A 19,631-nucleotide genomic window follows, 5' to 3' on the forward strand; every position below is an offset into this window, starting at 1 on the left:
TGCTGAATATTGCATGGCGCTAATGTTTCACAGCCTGGCACAGATTGGCAACACAGAGAGTCTCCTGGGTGAGGCGTGGGTGTGGGCTGCAAGGGTGGGGGTGTGGGGTTGGGGTGTGTGTGTGTGTGTTTGTGTGTATGTGTGTGTGTCATCATTCATTCTATTTCATCATCATTCCATCATTCATCTCTATTTCTCTTCCTCTGTCTTCTCTGCAGCCGCTGTCTACTGATGAAGTCATTCCTCTCCCTATCATTCGCTGACGTTTCATACTGAAAGGGCAATCCCACTCAAAATGCTGCAACAAAATCAAAACTGAGGTGTTATTCACAATTACAATAATCCGTCAACACCTGCTGGCTGGCGGATGGATATGTGCCCTGAGGGTTGCACTTCTTCACAAACAGAACCTAAACTCAGTAGCACAAGACGGCTGTTTCTAAACATTTTAATTACAGCCACTCAGCTCTGAAAAATGAGCAACTCAGGTTTAAAAACAATGAGTTTTGGGTGATTTAGTGATTTTGCCCAACACAATAACAATAACAATTTTAGAAGACAGAGGAGATATATAACACATCGTCAGCACTCTAGATTAAACCGTTTGATTACAATTCAATCACAACCAATCTTGATTGGAAAATATAGGGAAATGAAGCCTAGGTTAAATTTGAGCGGACCTGTCCTTTAACTTTTCCTCGCTGCCTGTCTCCAATGTTTCTGTCCATGCCTAAAGCATGTTTATCTCTCTCCCCCTCTTCCTCTCTGACATGTCTTGTTCACATTAGTGAGGCGGCTAGCTGGAAAACCATCTGTTTCGTGTACCTCTTTAGCACATTACGTGGTTGTCTGACTAGAACACTCACAAAGGTGTGTGTGTGTGTGTGCATGTGGATGTGTGCTTGTGTGTGTTTGACAGTCACCAGTGTAAAGCAGTGAAAAGGCTTGGGATTCTATAAAAATCGTCCCTGATTGCTTCACAAGACGACTGAAAAGTGTTGTACAGAGATCTGGAAAAAAAAATAGTATCTGGTTTGGTGTGTGTGTGCGTCCGTGTGTGTGGTATGTGTGTGAGGGGGGTGGTCTTTGTATAATGGGACAGCAGGATCTTGACAATGTTGATTTGGGAGCCCCGAAGGGTGCCTGCATCAAACACACACACGCACACACTAGGGGGGAGGCCCTCATCAGAGGATGGCGCGTTGTTTTACCAACACAAATAACATCATGTGATTAGACACACCGCAGTCACCGTGGAGACAGGTGGGAATGGCAACAGATGATGAACGAGGGTTTCCATCAGGAAATCACACAACACACACACACACACGCACGCGCACACACACACACACACCACAAGCATGCACACACACACACACACACACACACACACACACACACACACACACACACAAATCCCATATGCAAGAATGCAAGCACACAGACACTCAATCAAACAAGCCCAAGAGACGCACTCACACACACACAAGCACGCCCATCAGGAAATCAGCAGCCAATCAGAATAATTTGACTGGGATGATGACAGGCCTGTCCCTGGAACAATCTAGAGCCGCTGTCAGGCAGAGAAAGAGCACTATTATCGCCAGCAGCACACACAAACACACAAACACACACACATACACAGACAAACACAAGCATAACTCACTCTTTTTGCCCCTATACTGTAAATATGATATTAAATTATCTGAGTGCATTTAAAAGCATTGTCCACTGCTCTATTCATAAGTGTGTGTGTATGTGTGTGCGTGTGTGTGTGTGTGTGTGTGTGTGTGTGTGTGTCCGACCTGGGCGAGATGTGGCTGGTCACTCTAGTGTGTTCATGTGTTTGTGTGAGTGTAATTTTGCATGTGTAGGTGTGTGTGAGCAATTGGGCTCTCGTCCGTTCCTTGCGCTGAATACAAATCCAGTGTCATGTCAGTCAAACTGGCAGCGTTAGTCTCCCTGGCAATTTCCATGAGATTCGATTTAGAGGGCTAATGTATAATAGGCCCTCGAAGGGAGGTGGGAGAGTATTAATTGAGATGGACTGAGCGAGTGAGAGAAAGAGAGAGAGGGAGAGAGAGAGATAGAGGGAGGCATAGAAAAACTGATAGAGAGAGAGAGAGGGAAAGAGAGAGTGATGTTACTCTGAGCTGAGAGTGGACTCTAGTGGATCCTGCCACACACTCTCTCTCTCTCTCCCTCTCTCTCTCTCAATCTCTCTTTCTCTCTCTCTCTCTCAATCTCTCTTTCTCTCTCTCTCTCTCTCACACACACACACACACACGCACGCACACACACACACGCACACATACCCTCTTCAGAGCACAACAGAAAGGGAAACATAGCAGTCCAGATCAGTATGCATGCTACTGTTGTTCATTTTTTTTCATTGTGCTTGACAGCTGACTGGTTCCAAAGATGAGCAATGTAGGATTTTTTTTTTTTTTTTTTTTCCACATCCATGATATTGAGCCAAACGATTGATAATCCATTATAAAATGAGCTTGGTATGGATATCAGTGGTCAACCATTTTCACATTCAGTGTTTACTTAAAAATTGACTTGATCAAATGATGACTTGAATCTTTATAGGGGACGATATGCAGTGTTTCCACAAAATTCATGCAGCTCCTCCAGCTCTTGGTTAAAAATGTAAAAGCCAGTTCCTCTATAGCTCATCATCTAGCAGCCTTACAGCCTACCCAAAATAGAAAAACATGACGCTAGTTACTCTGTAAATAATGATAGGTGTCCAAACTACAGCCATTTGAACAGTTACATCTAACAGGCCCTAAGAGCACATTTGTGAAATGATTGATTCTTGAGGCATAAATGTGTCTTTTTGCTTTCCACCTTCAACAGGGAGGCCAAAGGTCAGGATGAGTGTCTGAACAGCGCTCCTGGAGTGTCTTGGTGCTTTGAACCTGGGCCTTGTGGTTGCAGGACCATCCCTCTGGTGGCAATCGTGTATAACATTGAACACTGAATCATGGCCTGTCATGTGTCACTCTATACTATCTCATAAACAGCATAAATGTGACAGAAAGCGGGCATAATTATTAGAAATGACATCTTTTGAGAATGGGAGAGTTTTACCCTATAGAGCATGTGCATGACATATTTGGGTCATCCATATTTTATGTAGGCTTGTAATAAATGAGCAGAGACAACTTATACACTCCTGTCCTAACTTGCAAGTGGTATTTATTTATTCCAACAAGAGAAAACACATTTGAACCCGTTTGGTAAGGCTTAAGCTATGTATTTGGATTTCAATTTGTATTATTGAATGGGACTCCCTCCGGCTCCTCAGTTTAGATTAAGTACATCTCTCTCTCTCTCTCGCTCTCTCTCTTTCTCTGTCTGTCTTTCTCTCTCTCTCCCTCTCTCTCTCTCTCTCTCGTTGTCTGCTTTCCTCTCTGTCTCTCAAACATGGCAGAGCCGCTGCTATTTTTGCAGGAATCCCAGCGATGGATTAGAGTGTATGTGTGTGTGCGTTTTATGTGTGTGTGTTTTCCTGAGTGTGTGCCTCTGTTGGGCCGAGTCTCCCTACGACCACTTTAATGCACTACGATGTTGTCAAGCAGGAATGTTATTGATGTTTCTACGGCAACCCAGGGGCCTGAGCAGAGGATTATGTTGGGAGAGAGAGAGGGGGGGAAAGAGGAAAAGAGAGAGAGAGAGAGAGAGAGAGAGAGAGGGAAAGAGGAAAAGAGGGAGAGAGAGAGAGAGAGAGAGATGGGTTGGGGGTACAAACACACTGATGATAGTGAGCGAGTGAGTGAGTGAGTGAGTGAGTGAGTGAGTGAGTGAGTGAGTGAGTGAGTGAGTGAGTGGAAGGAAGGGAGGGTTTGTTCCCTAATATCTCTCTTTCTAGCAAATGAAACGCTACTCTGGGTGGCAGGGGGATGAGAGAGGGATAGTGGATGGATGGAGAGTGATGGAGCAAATGAATGAGTGTCCTGGAGAAGCCTGCGAGGTCACAGGTAGAAGGAGAGACTGAGTGAGCGAGGGAAACGGTTCTTAAGGTAAACCAGGGTCAAAACACCACATTTGTGTAAGATTGAGCCAAAAAACAACAACAAAAAAAAAAACAATATCAGTTGTTGTTTGGCTGTGTGAGGCAGGGTGACAGAGAGCAACACTAGAATCTCTCACTTTGGTTCCCAAATCAGGAGTTCACACTCTCTGATAGGCATTGAAGGCAAGTTCTCTTTCAGCAACCAACTAATTTGACTACGTGCCAAGCTGTTTTCTAAGAGTCTAAGAGTCAAACGGCTAATCCTGACTCATCTAATCTTAACCCTCTTCAACTGTCCCTCAGTGCAGGAAATTGGTTGTTCTTGACAAATTAAGTCAAATTGATCTGTCACCCTGTTTGTGCTTAAATGTAACCAAAACTGACTCAAACAACATACTGTAAAAGCCCTACATATTTTGAAAAAAGGGAAAGGGTGTATTTACTGTGCAAGCGCTAAGACGAGTAGGTGCAGTTTGTGTGAATTTGTAGTTTGTGGAAATGTTGTGAGTCGACCATGAATGTGCAATGATATCAGTCGTGTACCACCACAAACATGAGAATGTATCGGGGGGAAAAACAGGAAAGTGTGATAGATGAAAGGAACAGTGAAATTATACAAAGAGAAAACAGAGAGAGGGGAGAAAGCGAGGCAGCAGAAGTCCCAGTTTGAGCATCATTGAGAGTCACAGCTGACACAAAATGATGTTCTTCACCATATGTAGTACCTTTTAATTCTGTCTTTCATTCACAGCCTACAAATGCATTCAATACATACAATATGCACTCTCTTTCCCTCTCTTTCTCGCTCTCTCACCGTCCCTCCCTCCATCCCTCTGTCTCTCTCTCCCACATCAATCAAATCTACTCCCAAAATGATCATCTGTTTAAGGGAGATTATCTTAGGGAATGCCATCTATCGAATTACAATAGCACTACTTTTATCCACCTAGCCAGACATCATCCCTGGAGTGTGTATGCATGTAGTGTGTTTGTGTGTGTGTGTGTGTGTGTGTGTGCGTGTGAAGCCACAGAACAATGTCCTTTGCATTTGTTTGTTGCATGCCTGCGTGTGCATGTGCTTGTACGCGCCTGCCTCTCTCTCTCTCTCTCTCTCTCTCTCTCTCTCTCGAGAAACGTGTTTCCGCCAAGTCATTTGCGTGCATTTTTTTTAAGTGTGCATTTGCATAATTGTATGGTATCATTGCACTCTGGTTCAGGTTCATTCCCTTTTCAAATCAACAAATACGTATTTTCCCCTCTTAATTCTCCAGGAAACCAGACATGCCAATACATCTCTCTAAATCTAGTAAAAGAGGAGAGGGATTTTCATGAGAGCTTATTGCAGAGCATTAGGATGTCACTGCTGATATTTCATTATATTAATAAACGCCAGTGGTTCCTATTCATAGACTGATTTTGTCCCGCAACCACAAAACCAGACTGTACATATAGATACACACACACACACACACACACACACACACACAGAGAGAGAGAGAGAGAGAGAGACTGGTCATTTGCTGTTGCTGACCTGAAAAAAAAAATGAAAATTATGTTTTTACATACAACAAATTAGGTCATTCTCATGCAAAAACACAAGTCTCTAAAAGCTACTTATTTCTGAGGTACCCTCTGAAAGATTACCTTTTGGTGAGGCCTGCAGCTTCCTCCAGCCCCAAAAAGCAAAACATTCAAACATGAACTAAGGGCGAGTGAGACTTAAATGAATAAATAGCCTCGTTCGTTCCACAGATAGAAAGTTATTCTGACTTGTAATTAAAAGAATTTTCACCGCTGTTGCCAACACCACTTAATAAAAAAAGCAGGGGAGAAGAGGCAAGCAGAGAGAGAGAGACTGTTACAGGGTGCGTGTGTGTGTGTGTGTGTGTGTGTGTGTGTGTGAGCTCCTCAGCCAAGGGGTCTTATGCTGCGGGCACTCTCAGTGAACAATCAAAACAGCTCAATTTAGGCTTTATCTGCAGCTCAAGCGTGCACGTGCACACACACACACACACACACACACACACACACACACACACACACAGGGAGCAGAGACAAAAGGACAGTGAAGTGTGGAAGAAAAGGAAGGAGGGAGAGAGAGGAAGGGGACATCAGCAGCGCACTACGGTGATGATGCCAGCAGTTTGGAAGGTCAGCTAAACTTGGAATTCGATGCGCATTGTCCCTGATCAATATCTTACCTCTGTCTTTCTTTCTTCCCCCCTCCCCCTCTCGCCAAGGAATGCAGAGACCTGGTGGTATTGACTGGTGCCAACCACAAGGTGTTCCTTAACAAGGCCCAATCAATTAAGAGCATACATAAGAGCGCACATCAAGGCAAATATGTTGCATGTAGAGAGCTGCAGTGTGTAATCAACTGTTCACTTTCTCTCTCCCCCCTCTGCGTTTTTATCTTCAAGTCCCTTGTGGTCAGAGGGCAAATAATAGAACAGAGTATAATAGAATGTAAACAGGGAAGTTGAGTTCAAAAAGAGGATGACAGAAGAGAGGGACGTGGTTGTGACTGTTCAATTCAAGCACAAAACAGGGGTTAGAGTGCAAAAACAAAACACACAACAAGAAAACAAACAGAAAAAAAAAACCCATCCCACTACATTTTGAAATGCATGTGTCAATAGGGGGATTAAACACACACACGCACACACTCACACACACACACACTATCATTTCAATCAAATCTGTGATATTGCCTAATTCTTGACTATTGTTGTGTCTTGTTTACAGTCAAACAGGAAGACCGCACATGGTTGTCCAGGAGTGGCTAAGAGCTGCAGGTCTTCCTCTACTAATGCTGGGCTCTCAATCTGCAGCCACTGCTCCCACCTTCAGGACGAAAGAGGTACTGCAGGTCAAGAGAGCGCGCCATGGCCCTGAAAGGCCTTTTCTCACTTTTTCTGTCCCTCAGGCAATGTAAACCATGTATTACAACTCATACACCATGCCATTTCCTTTAGACTAGTCTATGTACAGGAATAACATAAAACATATAGCAACACTTTATAGTTTTATTGATTTCTACTGTGTTTTTTTGACCAATGACTCTATGTGAAACAACAAATTTCCCAGGCTTGGCATTTTAGAGATGTTCTTCTAATCAAAACCAGGATGCTGTTTACCACTACAGGTTTATTTTTTTTTGTCATTCCACTGGTATATTTGATGGTAAAATAAAAATACCAATTGAACAGTGGATAGAATAAATGCTCAGGCAGTGATACTGTCTGTTTTAATGTCCCATTTTTAACTATACTCAGACTTCTTTTAAGGGTCTGAATTGGAAAAAAAAAAAAAAAACTCTAATATCAAAGTGTTCTTCTAAAAGTTTCAGATTACTGCATTGTTGATCATCATTTTCTATACTGTGTGCGTGTGTGTGTGTGTGTGTGTGTGTTTTACAATAGGTAAAAACAGGGTTATTCCACATGTTGCAGTGAAAGGCAGCAAAGAGGAGGTAGACAGAGGAGAAGAGGGATGATAGCCACTAAGATTCAGTGTGTATTTAACTTTCAGACAAACAGACAATGAGAAAAGGGTAAAGACCAGCAGACATGCACTGTATGCTCCAGATTATGTCAATAAACTGAGATTATTGACAGTTTGGTGCTAACAATAGCATCGTTCCCGGATAAAACACGCCTTTCTCTGGGATGAGCGTGTGCGCATGTAAGTGTGCATATGTGTGTGTATTCTTGGCTCTGGGCAGGGTTGTTATGGCGATGACAGGACTCCCGGAGGCTCCCAGCCTGTTCCTGTGTGATTGTCCTCCGCAGGAAGTGATGTCACCTGTTTGTCCTTGTCCCCTCCTGACACAGGAAACGAACCGGAGAGGAGTCACTGTCTGTCTGATCTGTCTGTTTGCCTGTCTGTACATTTGTCAATATGTTTGTCTGGACATCTGTCTGGTCCAGCAGTGCAATAGAGCAGCTTGTTATAATACAGTGGCACTGAGTCGTGCTGAGTGGGAGCTCAGCGTAGAAGAGGGTGGAAATGCCGAGTTACTGAGGCTAAAGCTGCAGACTGTCGGATACGCAAGTTTGCCAGGTAAGTGGAGAAATCCAGCATGTTAGTGTGCCTCATCTGTCTCAGAGACCACAGCTTGTATCTCGCCATCGTTATCATTAGACCTCATGCTAAATTTGATCAACTATGTATTCAGGGATGAAAATTTGGCCATGTCGGGCTGCTTTCTTCCACAGTTGCATTGACTTGAGCTTTCACATCTGATCTAATGACCTGACCTTTGCTTTAGCTGGATGAATAAATCATGTCACACAACTGAGTTTTGCTCCTGACCTTGCACAAGTCTAGACTGTGTTTTCATAAAGCATTTATTAAAAATGACAAAATAGGAAAATCGGTTACTTTCAATAAAATTCTGAGGTTGTGTGCCTAGGGTTTGATTACTAGACAGGTTAGATTACTTGATTACTGGACATTACCAGCAGAAAGATTTACAAAAAGGAATTGAGCCAGGCCTGCTGTCTGTGTCTTATGGCATAAGGCAGGAGTCACCATGTGGCTTATAAGGCTGAGCATTTCTTATCCACAAAATCATGATCAGAACTCTTTATAGAGACTCTGGAGCTGTCAAATTGAACAAACAAAACATTAAAAACTCAATAACTTTGGAAGAAAACCCGAAATCACAGTTGTTTGGGGCGGCTTTCTTCACTCCTAAAGAACCCCTCCACTCAAAAACAGGTTTCCTTTATGGTTCAGTATTCTTGGAAGCTGGATTTTGACTTAACCTTATCCTTACCGTCCGTCACTGAAATCTTGTATTGTGCCATGTACATATTTGCACAATTTGTGACATCGCAAAGAAGACCTACTGTGCAAAGATATGCAAATTACAGCTGAAATTATGCTGACACTAGTGCAGTGAGTGTTTCTGCGTAAAATGCTGTCCACTGTGGACTGCGGACGAATGCTGGCATCACACAGAGGCAGCCTGATGTGTGGTGAAATGTTACAATCAAAGCTATGAACAACACAAACTAGTTCTAGTACGTTCATTTCGCCTAGTGTAGCTAACGCTGCAGTGCACAATACTAGCTAACGTTACAGTGGGCTTGATATTGCAGGCTGACAGCGTTACAAACAAATTGAGAAATAAAGTTACCATTCAGATACATCAAGTCTCTGATTATGATGCACAATAGTCTCTTTGTTAGTATCAGAGTCTGACTGAGGCCCAGACGCGTAGGACTGTATTTCACAAATGCTGCCATCACAGGACGAGGCGCAGTGTGTTGTAGCTGGTTTACCTGGTGTGTGGGGGTATATCTGGGGTGTGTTTCAAATTTGCATATTCAGATTCATATTCAGATTCCCACATACTCAATGAGGATTACGAAGCAGAGGTGTTTTTAAGCTATTTTCAATAGTTTATTAAACTTTTTGGCAGAATTGACATGCAAAACAAATTATTTGACTATCACAGAATTTTTCTAAGGATTCAGAATACGTCTTTAAACTTTCTGAGGTTTAGATTTGGAATCCCTGAGAAGATCTCAAAAGGTAAAGCAATGACACTGGATTCCTCTAATATCTCCTCTTATAAATAAATATCATATTTGTGGGTAATTTTCTCCTTAGCTCGTTATCATCTACAGTGCTGCAGTATGGCGACTTGCTAGGAGCTGCTCTCGCTCTGTTGTTTGTTCTCGTGTTAAATGTCACTTTTGTTGCTGCACCTCAAATTGTTGTTGTATGTGATGTTATCCTGTACTGTGTTTTGTGTATGTATACATAGGAAAGCACTGTGTACATAATCTATGTAGGTCTGTAGTGTTGTTGTTTTTTGGGATGGTGTATTCTTTGTATTAAGGCAGAGAGCCAGAGAACAAGCATTTCATTGTATTTTTGATTCACATGACAATAAAGCTGAACTTGAACTTTAACTTGAGCCACACTGCAGAGCATTCCTCATTTCCTCAGCTTGTTGCATTTTTTCTTTTCTTTTTTTTTCTTTTTTCTTTTTTTTTTTTACCTGAACAGGATAATAGGAGAATGATAACAATGCAGTGAGCACCGCAGATACTGAACAAAAATAATTTTTCACATCTGTGGTGCCCACACTGCGCCTCTGCCCACTTCAATCTGTGCGTGTGAGTGTGTGGATGTGTGTGTGATTGTATTTATGTGTGCGCTTGTGCTGGGCTCACCTACTCCTCTCCACGAATGACAGCGCTGCGGCTAACAAGCACTCCTGCCCATTTTGACTGGGCAACAAGGGCTTAATGACAAGTCACATAACAATGGAGAGGAGAGGGGAGTACAGTACAGCGCTCCAGCCACACTATCAGGCTGTCAAACAATGGCTTGTCAGCCCCATCTTCTCTTCTCTTCTCTCTCATTGTGGTGCAGACAAACAAATCAAACACACACTCACCTAAGCACATGCACACACACAAACGCAGAGTTTGAAACGTATGAGCGGGCATACTCATACACACAAGCACAAAAACAGGCAAACACACTCAAGTGCATGCACAAGCAAATGCAAAAATACATGCGAGCAAGTGTATTCATATATAGTCTCTCCCAATGTCTCTGTCTCTTTCTCGCTCTCTGTCTCACACACACACACACACACACACACACACACACACACACACACACACACACACACACACACACACACACACACAGAGTATAACTGGCTGTACAAGCAGAGTTTGATGACAGGCCCCTAACAATAGGGAGCAGAGCAGCCTAGCTATCTGCCTGTCACACAATGAAGGGGGGTACTGTTGAAGAGGTTGTCACCACCAATACATGTAAACACACACACACACACACACACACACACACACACACACACACACACACACGCCAAGAGCAGACATCCCCCATAACAACCCGACAGATGCACAAACACACTGAAAAGAACACAAAAATGAGACCATGGGCTGTACAGTGTGTGTGTGCATGCACACATGCAAGTGGGCACATATGCACGCCTGCACACACACACACACCCATGCACACACACACACACACACACACACACACAAACACGGGGTAATTCAGAGCGCTGCCATTTATGTGAAGAGCGCTCCGTTTTCCAGACTGTGAGTGGAAGTGAATTTGCTTTTTCTGTCGAGTGCAAGTCAGGTTGGATTAAACAACACTTGGCCAGCGCTGATGGGTTATCATTGTGCATCTGTGTGTGTGTGTGTGAGTGTGTGTATGTGTCTGTGCTGTGATGATGCCCGCAGGCGCCTGGATTTGACGCAGGCAAATGTGTAGACAACCCCTTCTCCTGTCAGGCCCCATCTCTCTCTTTCCTTTCCTCTCTGTCTCTCTCATCCAAGGTGTCCTTTCTGTGTTCTATCGCTCATCATCTCTTTCACTTTGTTTTCCTCTCTTCTCTCTCTCCCTCTGTTGCGCTCACTCCTCCGTGCCCTGTCCCTGCTCTGTTTCCTCTCCACCTCTCCTCACACTAACCGTCTACACTGGGGCTTAACGAGCCTTTACATTGTTTTTGAGAGAGACAGCGGGGCACTATAACCACAAGCCTATACAGTAAACAGATACACACACCAACCGCAGCCCTTTTTGAAGATACCAACTTCTCCCTATATGCTGTAAATCTCTATTAACCCTAATTATACTTTTCTTCTCATATGAATATACTCCAACACAACAAACCTGGCAAGCTTTGTTATGACTTGTTATGCTTGCTTCCCCACCATGTTAATATATAATGGGGTTGTTGCTACTCAGAGCTCCAGGGATGTCTTATTATTCTGCTGAGCCAATAAAACAAAGACTCTCTTGCAGTGTTAGGTAGTAATTAGCCAGTCTAATGGGGAATTCATAAAGACTGATATCACCATTGGAACAAAACAAGGCTAGAGTCCTTGCTTCAGTTGCTGCTGACAGCTATTAGGGACACCAAGAACTGAGAAATATCATAGTGCTGTTTGATTTTGTTTTAAAAGTATACTCCTTCACTGTTTTTACTACATGTTTGTAGTTAAAAGTAGCCTTATAAGTCTCAGAAGATCTAATACAAGAAAAAATTGTATTTTAATATATTAATATTATTATCAACAAATACACGGGGTATATTTCATACCTTATTTAAGATACAATATCTCCAAAATTGTAAACCCTTACTGCACCAACTGCCACTCTACTGGCACATGCAGGGTGATAAGTCAATTCTGGAACAACATATTGTGTGTAATATCACACATGGTTGGCATTCCCTACTCTTAGTTATTAAATGCTTATTAAATAGTTATTAAACAATGATTCTTTAGATCGAAGCCCACTGCAGTAACGACCTGGACAGCGAACACTTCCACCCCTGAAGACTCCATTCTGGCCCAACAAAACTGAGGCCCTTCATATTTTACCTCCCTTTTGCTTTTAAGTATTTCAGCTAACTGAATGTGGCATCCTATGTGAACACTTTTTTGTTAATAAAACTTTGTTAATAAAAAAAAAAACAAAAAAACAAAAAAAACAAGTTGAGAACTGAGGGCAACAGGTTCTCAGTTTGTTAGAAAACAAGAAAGTTAATTTTTAAAAAAAGTAAAAGAAATGTGACAAGGTCCATAACTGATGACAGCACACAGTTAGACAGGGATCAATGCCCCTCCACTCCAAACAACTCAACATGCAGAAAGAGAGCACTATTGTATTTCCTTACATTAGCACTTTCATTGACATCTCTATAGTGGATGTGTTAATCAGGCATTTGTTCAACTATAGTAATAGCTGGTACAAGTATGCTTTATATATACACATAATGGGGCATACACACACACACACACACACACAAAGTACTCTAACAGATGCAACATTGTACAAAAACACATACATTCACACTGTACATAATGAAACAACACACACACTCACACACACTGACACTCAGACTCATACACCTGGCACAGATACTAGAGTTGGTTGGAGTGTGTGTGAAGTGTGTGAGGTTATGGTCTTGCCACTATTACTTGTGTATTTGAGGTAGCAGTTCGTGTGTGTGTGTGTGTGTGTGTGTGTGTGTGTGTAAGGATAGAACCACCAACTGCCATTAACACCCACTCCTGAGGGTCTAGTGCATATAAAATCTTAACAGGAAATTGGTGTTTAAACTGACCACACAGTCTAGTTTCATAAGCAGCATCTGAAAATCAACAGGTTATGTGACACAGGAAACATGACACATTCAAACCGTGGAGTCCATGTACCAACATGTGTCGAGCAACATGTCTAGTTTCCTGTGATGGGTCAAAATTTTACCATCAATCAAATAGCAGAGCATTAGGAGGTTTTAATAACATTTGTTTTGCAGTTATTTTGTGGATTTCTACTTAGTTAAATGTTAAAAGTGTCTACAGGAACAGCAGGTACTACGCTATAAGGAACTCAGGACTACCTTCACTTCAGGCACTGTAAGGTCTGCGAAGTACTCATTCTTTCCTTCTCTTTCTCTCTTTCACACACTTCAGCACATCTGTTGTTAAGCTAATTTGCCTGAAAAGGTGCTGAGCTTGACAGTTGGTGAGTAATATCGAGCTGTGAGAGTGTGCTCAATTGGACAGATTTGAGGGAGTTACAGAAAAGAGGGGATAAGGTGCTGAGGAACAGAGTGTAAGAATGAAAAAAGAGGCCCAAAAAGCTATAGCAAAGTAGAGAGCAGTCGCACTAATGGTGTCTGGATTGCAGTTAGATGGATGGCGAGGTAAAGGAGCAGAACATAGCACTTGATCCTACAGCAATCTGGTCATTTTAGCCCGGCCCACACTGATGACCTAATCACCCCGCTGCCTGACTCAGGACAGGAAAGGAGACCACAGGATGGCATCAATACATACAGGAATCTGTGCAGGGAATCATGGGAGCAGTCAATCCTCACTCAAAAATTAAAATAATAGTATAATTCTACTTATTTATTTATTTATTTTTAAATTGTGTTTCCAAATCTTTGATGTTCACACTCACACACTCATCCTTACAGGTTAGATAGCTTTATTTACACATTCATAGAGTATTAGGGCTGGAACAATAAATCGATAATGCAATATATCACGTTACTTCCTCTTGTGAGTCATTATCGATACACTTGTGCCAAGTATTGATATTTGAGTTTTCAAATTAATTTGTACAGATAGAACATTTGAGTTATTATAATCCACATTTGTTCCCTGCCTTTATGTATTATAACCGTTTTATCATGTACATGTTACAGTCAGTGTGAATATTAAAACACTTAAATGCATGACTGTTCCCTACTTACTGGAAAATTGTATTGCCTTTTCCAGGGTATTTTTTTCTTCTTCAGTTACAGATGTACCACCATCATCATCATGTTGTTGCAATATACTGCATATCGCAGAATCACCTGCATTGTGATACCATTGTTATTGTGGGTAAAATATTGTGATATTATAAAATTGTGAGCACCCAATTATTCCCACTTCTAATAAGTGGGAATAACTTTTTTTTCTTTTACATTTTTGTCCATTACCCCCTTTTATACACCTGCTTATTTATGGTATTTATTTTTGCTTAGTTGACTCCCACTTTACTTTTTCCTCTACTTGTGCAAACACTGTTAACCTTATAACAAGAATGACGAAAAATTTTAAGATGCACAATGACATTTTTAGGAACCTGATATCAAAAGCTTTTTTGCCACAACAGCGGCTCGGTCATAACAGTCTAGCTTTACTATGAGAAGCCGATGATGTTACACTGATGAACTCAATCTGTCTATTTACCACTCATCAATCATTATCTGTATTTGGAAAAGTATAACTCTATAGCATCTGAGACATTCATTGATTGTTTTACCTCAGTGTTTCCATACTGTGAGTGCTGCCGTGCCTGTGTGTGTGTGTGTGTGTTGAACTTACACACTAAACTCCTATTACAGTGTCAATACATCTGATGTGCAGTATGTATTACAGTGCATATTGGCTTTGTGTGTTAGTGTATCTATCTCTCTGTCTGTTTGTATCTGAGCTATGAGCTGCATGTGTTTGTGAGTGTGTGTGCCTGTGTGTGTGTCTGCATCTGCATGTATCTATCTCTGTCTGTTTGTGAGTGCGCTTGCCCATTTGCATGCATGCATTGTATGTTTCCCATGCATCAATGCCTTGCACAGTGTGTGTGTGTGTGTGTGTGTGTGTGTGCGTGTGCCCGTGTCCCAGTGAGTCTAATGGTCCCTGAAGGCAGGCCAGCAACCATCAGCAGGCAGCGGGCATTAGTGCTCTGCCTGGGTATCGATGGACCACGGAGGCTTGACAGGGGGCCCCTCCCTACGGACACAGGACAGGATGGGTGTGTGTGTGTGTGTGTGTGTGTGTGTGTGTGTGTGTGTGTGTGAGTGAGAGAGAGAGAGGGAGAGAGAGTGATGTCTGTGTATGACCCCTGACCCCAGGCTGTATGTCCCAGCTCTATGTGTGTGTCTATGTGTGTGTGCATGTGTGTGTATGTGTGAGCGAGAGGCCGCTCGGCTGTCATCGATCTCACACACACCAGGGCAGCACTTAACACTTGGACTGTAGCGACTAATACACTCACACCCTCTATTACTGCCCCACTGGAGGCACAGCGTGTGTGTATGTGTGTGTGCGTGTGTGTGAGTGTGTGTGTGCATGGCCTACTGCCAAGCCCATGCTGCTGCTGTTCAATGGCAGTACAATAGATTACACATATAACAGTGTAATGATATATCTCTATAAGGCACTCTTCTCTTTCCCTCCTATCCTCAACACTACACTGATATTTCACTTTGTGAGAATAGATTCACTTTTTACAGCCATGTTGTGCACAGAGAATGGAAGAGACAAATAAATTACAAATAAATTACCAAATCAATCAATCTGCTAAAAAAATGAAAATAAATAAATGAGAAAAAAAAAAACACAAAGTGCTTAGAAATCCAGAAAAAACACATAAATAAATAGCAATGACCATAAATAAATGAGTGAATGGATAACAAAAAAAATCCAAATAGTCATTTATTTCCCATCTATGTATTTCTGTATTTCTCCTTATGAAAATGCAAGTGTCTCCATGGTGTTTAACACATTGTTGCTTGGGCATTGTCATAGAGAATTGATCAATTGGATTTGCTTTACTTGGCTGAGAGCAAAATGTTATCTGCCACAAACTTCATATCTCACTACGCTGTTAATAAAACCTCACAATTAGTCCATAGTACTCTAAATTGGCCAAGCTTACCAAGAAGCCTGGGCAGACCAGTGACTGTGATGATTAACGCTGGGATATCCAGTTCTGTCCTTCATACACACGCTCCCATTCACATTTTAGCACATACATAAACTCACAAACTGTCCACGTCAGCTGCATAATAAGTTGACAAGCAAGCTTTAAACATTTTTGTGACTCATTTTGACAACTGCTTCTGAGCCACTCTGACCATGGACACAGAGGAAAATATAAACAAGTCTATGACAGTTCACTTCATATACGTCAAAAACATTGTTTGGCAAGAAATTAACCATCCAATCATAATATCGTAGTAAATAAACATCAGGCGTTTCTCTCAAATACTGTTTTACTCTATGAAAAAAGACTGACTTATGCATAAACATGACAGCTGGTTTAAGTACATGTAATGGTGAACAAGGCTAGATGTCCACAGATCACATAAACCTTATAAATCCTGACAACAAGCCACAGCAAATCTGCTCCAATGACAGGCAACAAGAGTTACTGATAAACAAATTAAATAAATGTACTTCTATATTTGATGGCCAACGTGGATGCATCTATATTTACATAAATATAAATACAGTTTACCCATATCTATATTCTAACCTTAGTGTTGCAGCTTACACAGCAACAATAGAATAAGGTGCAATTCCCAATCACAGGCAACGTCCTACCAATTACCATGAAGTGCACGGCTCAGAGCTACAGTGGTGACCGGACATTACTTAAGGAATCCTCGAATGTTGGATGTCTGAATGTCTTGAACCTCGAATGTCTGTGCGAGACAGATGTGCTTGAGGAGGAAATAAAAGAGATAAGAGCTGCGGCAGGGAAGGTAGAGTGGATGTTTTTTTTCTTTTATTTCAACACAAGAGCACACTAGAGCAAGTAGAGGAAGAAGGTGATTCAGGACTGAAGGGAGGGATGTTCAATTCTTAGATTGACGGATAGATCGGCTGTCACTGCCTGATGTAAACAAAATGACCTGCGTAAAAATGTTATATATTTGGAGGATGTTAAATCAAGTTCTCCCTTTCCAGTGTTATTTGATAAGCGTTCGAAGGGGACTTTTTTTGTATTAGTGATCCCAGGCTGAAATGGCAGATCCGGCCCCTGAGTTTCACTATCAAGCTCCTCGGTGTCATGGGGTTTAAGGGACCTTTCACTAAAGAGCCTACTCAAGTGAACAGGCTTCATATTCAGCACAATGGGCTGACTCTCTGTGGTAATATTGCCCGTCACTGTGTACGCATGGATGGAAACAGTCCACTAAGCATGCTGTCAAGACACACACACACACACACACACACACACACACAAAGAGAGAGAAATACACTACTCGATGTACCAGTGATGTGTAAGTAAAGCAATGTCTATGCCACTAGCTGGGTCCAAGAGGCAGCAACCCACCTGTCAGTAGACATGAACACACACACACACACTCACAGAGAGAGAGAGAGAGAGAAAGAGAGAGAGAGACTCTTGCGTTAGCCTGCTCTTCATTCTCCCCAGTAATAGCTTGTCAAAGCGGCCAGCTAACTGAAGCTAAATAATGCCCCATACACAATTGGGCATTATCCGCTAGGCTAGCTAGCCTCTCACCATGACCGCCCAGGGGCTAATGTCCAAATGAGATGGTTCATTTCAGCTCTCTCCCTCTCTTTTCTCTCTGCTTTTCTCCCTCTCTCCCGCTTTCACTTTTCTTTGTTTATCTTCATGACCTTGTCCGTTTTCCCCCGTTGAGGTAAAGGACAGGAGGTAGGAGTGGGAGAGGAGGGAGGGCGAGGGGAGAGAAGATAAGGGGTGATGGCCATTGCTGGTGGGGTTTTGTGTATGTTGGAGAGTGGCATTAAAGGATGGAGCGAGAAAGAGAGAGAGAGAGAGACACACACACACACACACACACAGAGACAGGGAGCTTTAGGCCATAGACCAAGCAGCCTCTTAAGTGATCTGATTGCCTTGCTAGAGAACTATAGTGGCCACACTCAGAATGGTTACTAATAATACATCTCCATTTAGACTGGTCCTGCCAACGCACGCACGCACACACACACACACACACACACACGAACAGAGAGAAAGGCAAACACAAATACACTTACACTAACAAAACAGATCACTCTCTTGTCTCACATAACACACTGCCAAACAATGAGGCCTAAACACACACGCACACAGAAAGAGAGTGAGAAGCAGAGAGACAGACAGCCCTTGCTCTTGCTCCATGTCCTTTTGCAGACAGGCAAAAGTGAATGACACTTATATTCAATTGATTAGCAAAGCACTGTGGTGTGTGCGTGCATGTGTGTGTCTGTGTTTGCTGGATGAAAATGTGTTTAAATGACGATCATTGATTAGCCACGGGCCTGTGGCCCACTTAGGGCACGCCATGTGTTTGCTCTCACACAGAAGTATGCACACACACACACACACACACACGCACACACACACACACACACACAGAGCTACAGAGCTACACACACACAATCATCACATAAGTGGATGGTGGAGACTGTGGGACTGAAAGAAAACTGGACAGATGAAAGTAAAGAGGAAAGACAAATTAATAAAGAGAGGAAGAGGAAAGATGAGAGGACAACAATGAATGAAGGAAGACATCAAGAAGGAGGGAGGAGAACAAAAGTAATAAGAGTAACAGTCACTCTCTGCTTGTGTTTCTCATAATGTCACAGAAGTGAGTGGTTAAGGTCCTCTAAATCCTTTTAAAACTTCACACTTTAAATGTTTGACTCTAAAATTTTATTTTATATTACATTATATATTAGCATCGTGAATATGTTTCAATTGGTACATGCATTATTTCATGATAAGGCCCTTTTATGCAAGTGTTGCTTGCAATTGTTTCTCTTGATCGCTGTTTGTTTCTTGCTTGCTGTAGGTGAACTTGTGACTGTCCTTGTCTGCTCTATACTCTCTAAATGTTTTTTTTCTGTGTAAAGGTCTCTCCTGAAAAAGAGATCTTGATCCCAGTGAGACAGCCTGTTTAGGTATAGGCTTCTGTCTATATGTGCTACAAGAGGACTGTCAATGTTAGAACAAATTTTTTTGTACAGTGTTGGTGTGCGTTGGTGTTGGTTAAAAGACATGCCAGGACATCCTGGTATGACAATGCAGAGGTTACGCTGACAAGTAGCTCAGATATGCAAACAGCCAGTGCACAGATCCATGCAAACACTCACATACGGACACATGAGCCAGTACTGTAGTTGAGTCATACAAAGACTTAGAGCACCCCCAACTGGGGAACAACACTGACACAGAGACTGTGAGATGGACTATACAGACACACATGCACAAGCAAACACAAACACACAACACACTGTGTATTTACTTAGGACGGGTCTACATATATACGGCAGTG

At 42.3% G+C, this 19,631-nt stretch overlaps 1 protein-coding gene across 1 annotated transcript in view; it reads right to left on the minus strand.

Moving 5' to 3' along the window:
- camkmt (calmodulin-lysine N-methyltransferase) overlaps window positions 1-19,631 on the minus strand; it is a 120,585-nt gene that overhangs the window by 81,554 nt on the left and 19,400 nt on the right. The gene's annotated exons all lie outside the window — the stretch shown is intronic.

Source organism: Myripristis murdjan, chromosome 15, assembly GCF_902150065.1.
Source record: "Myripristis murdjan chromosome 15, fMyrMur1.1, whole genome shotgun sequence".
In the NCBI taxonomy this organism is placed as follows: Eukaryota; Metazoa; Chordata; class Actinopteri; order Holocentriformes; family Holocentridae; genus Myripristis; species Myripristis murdjan.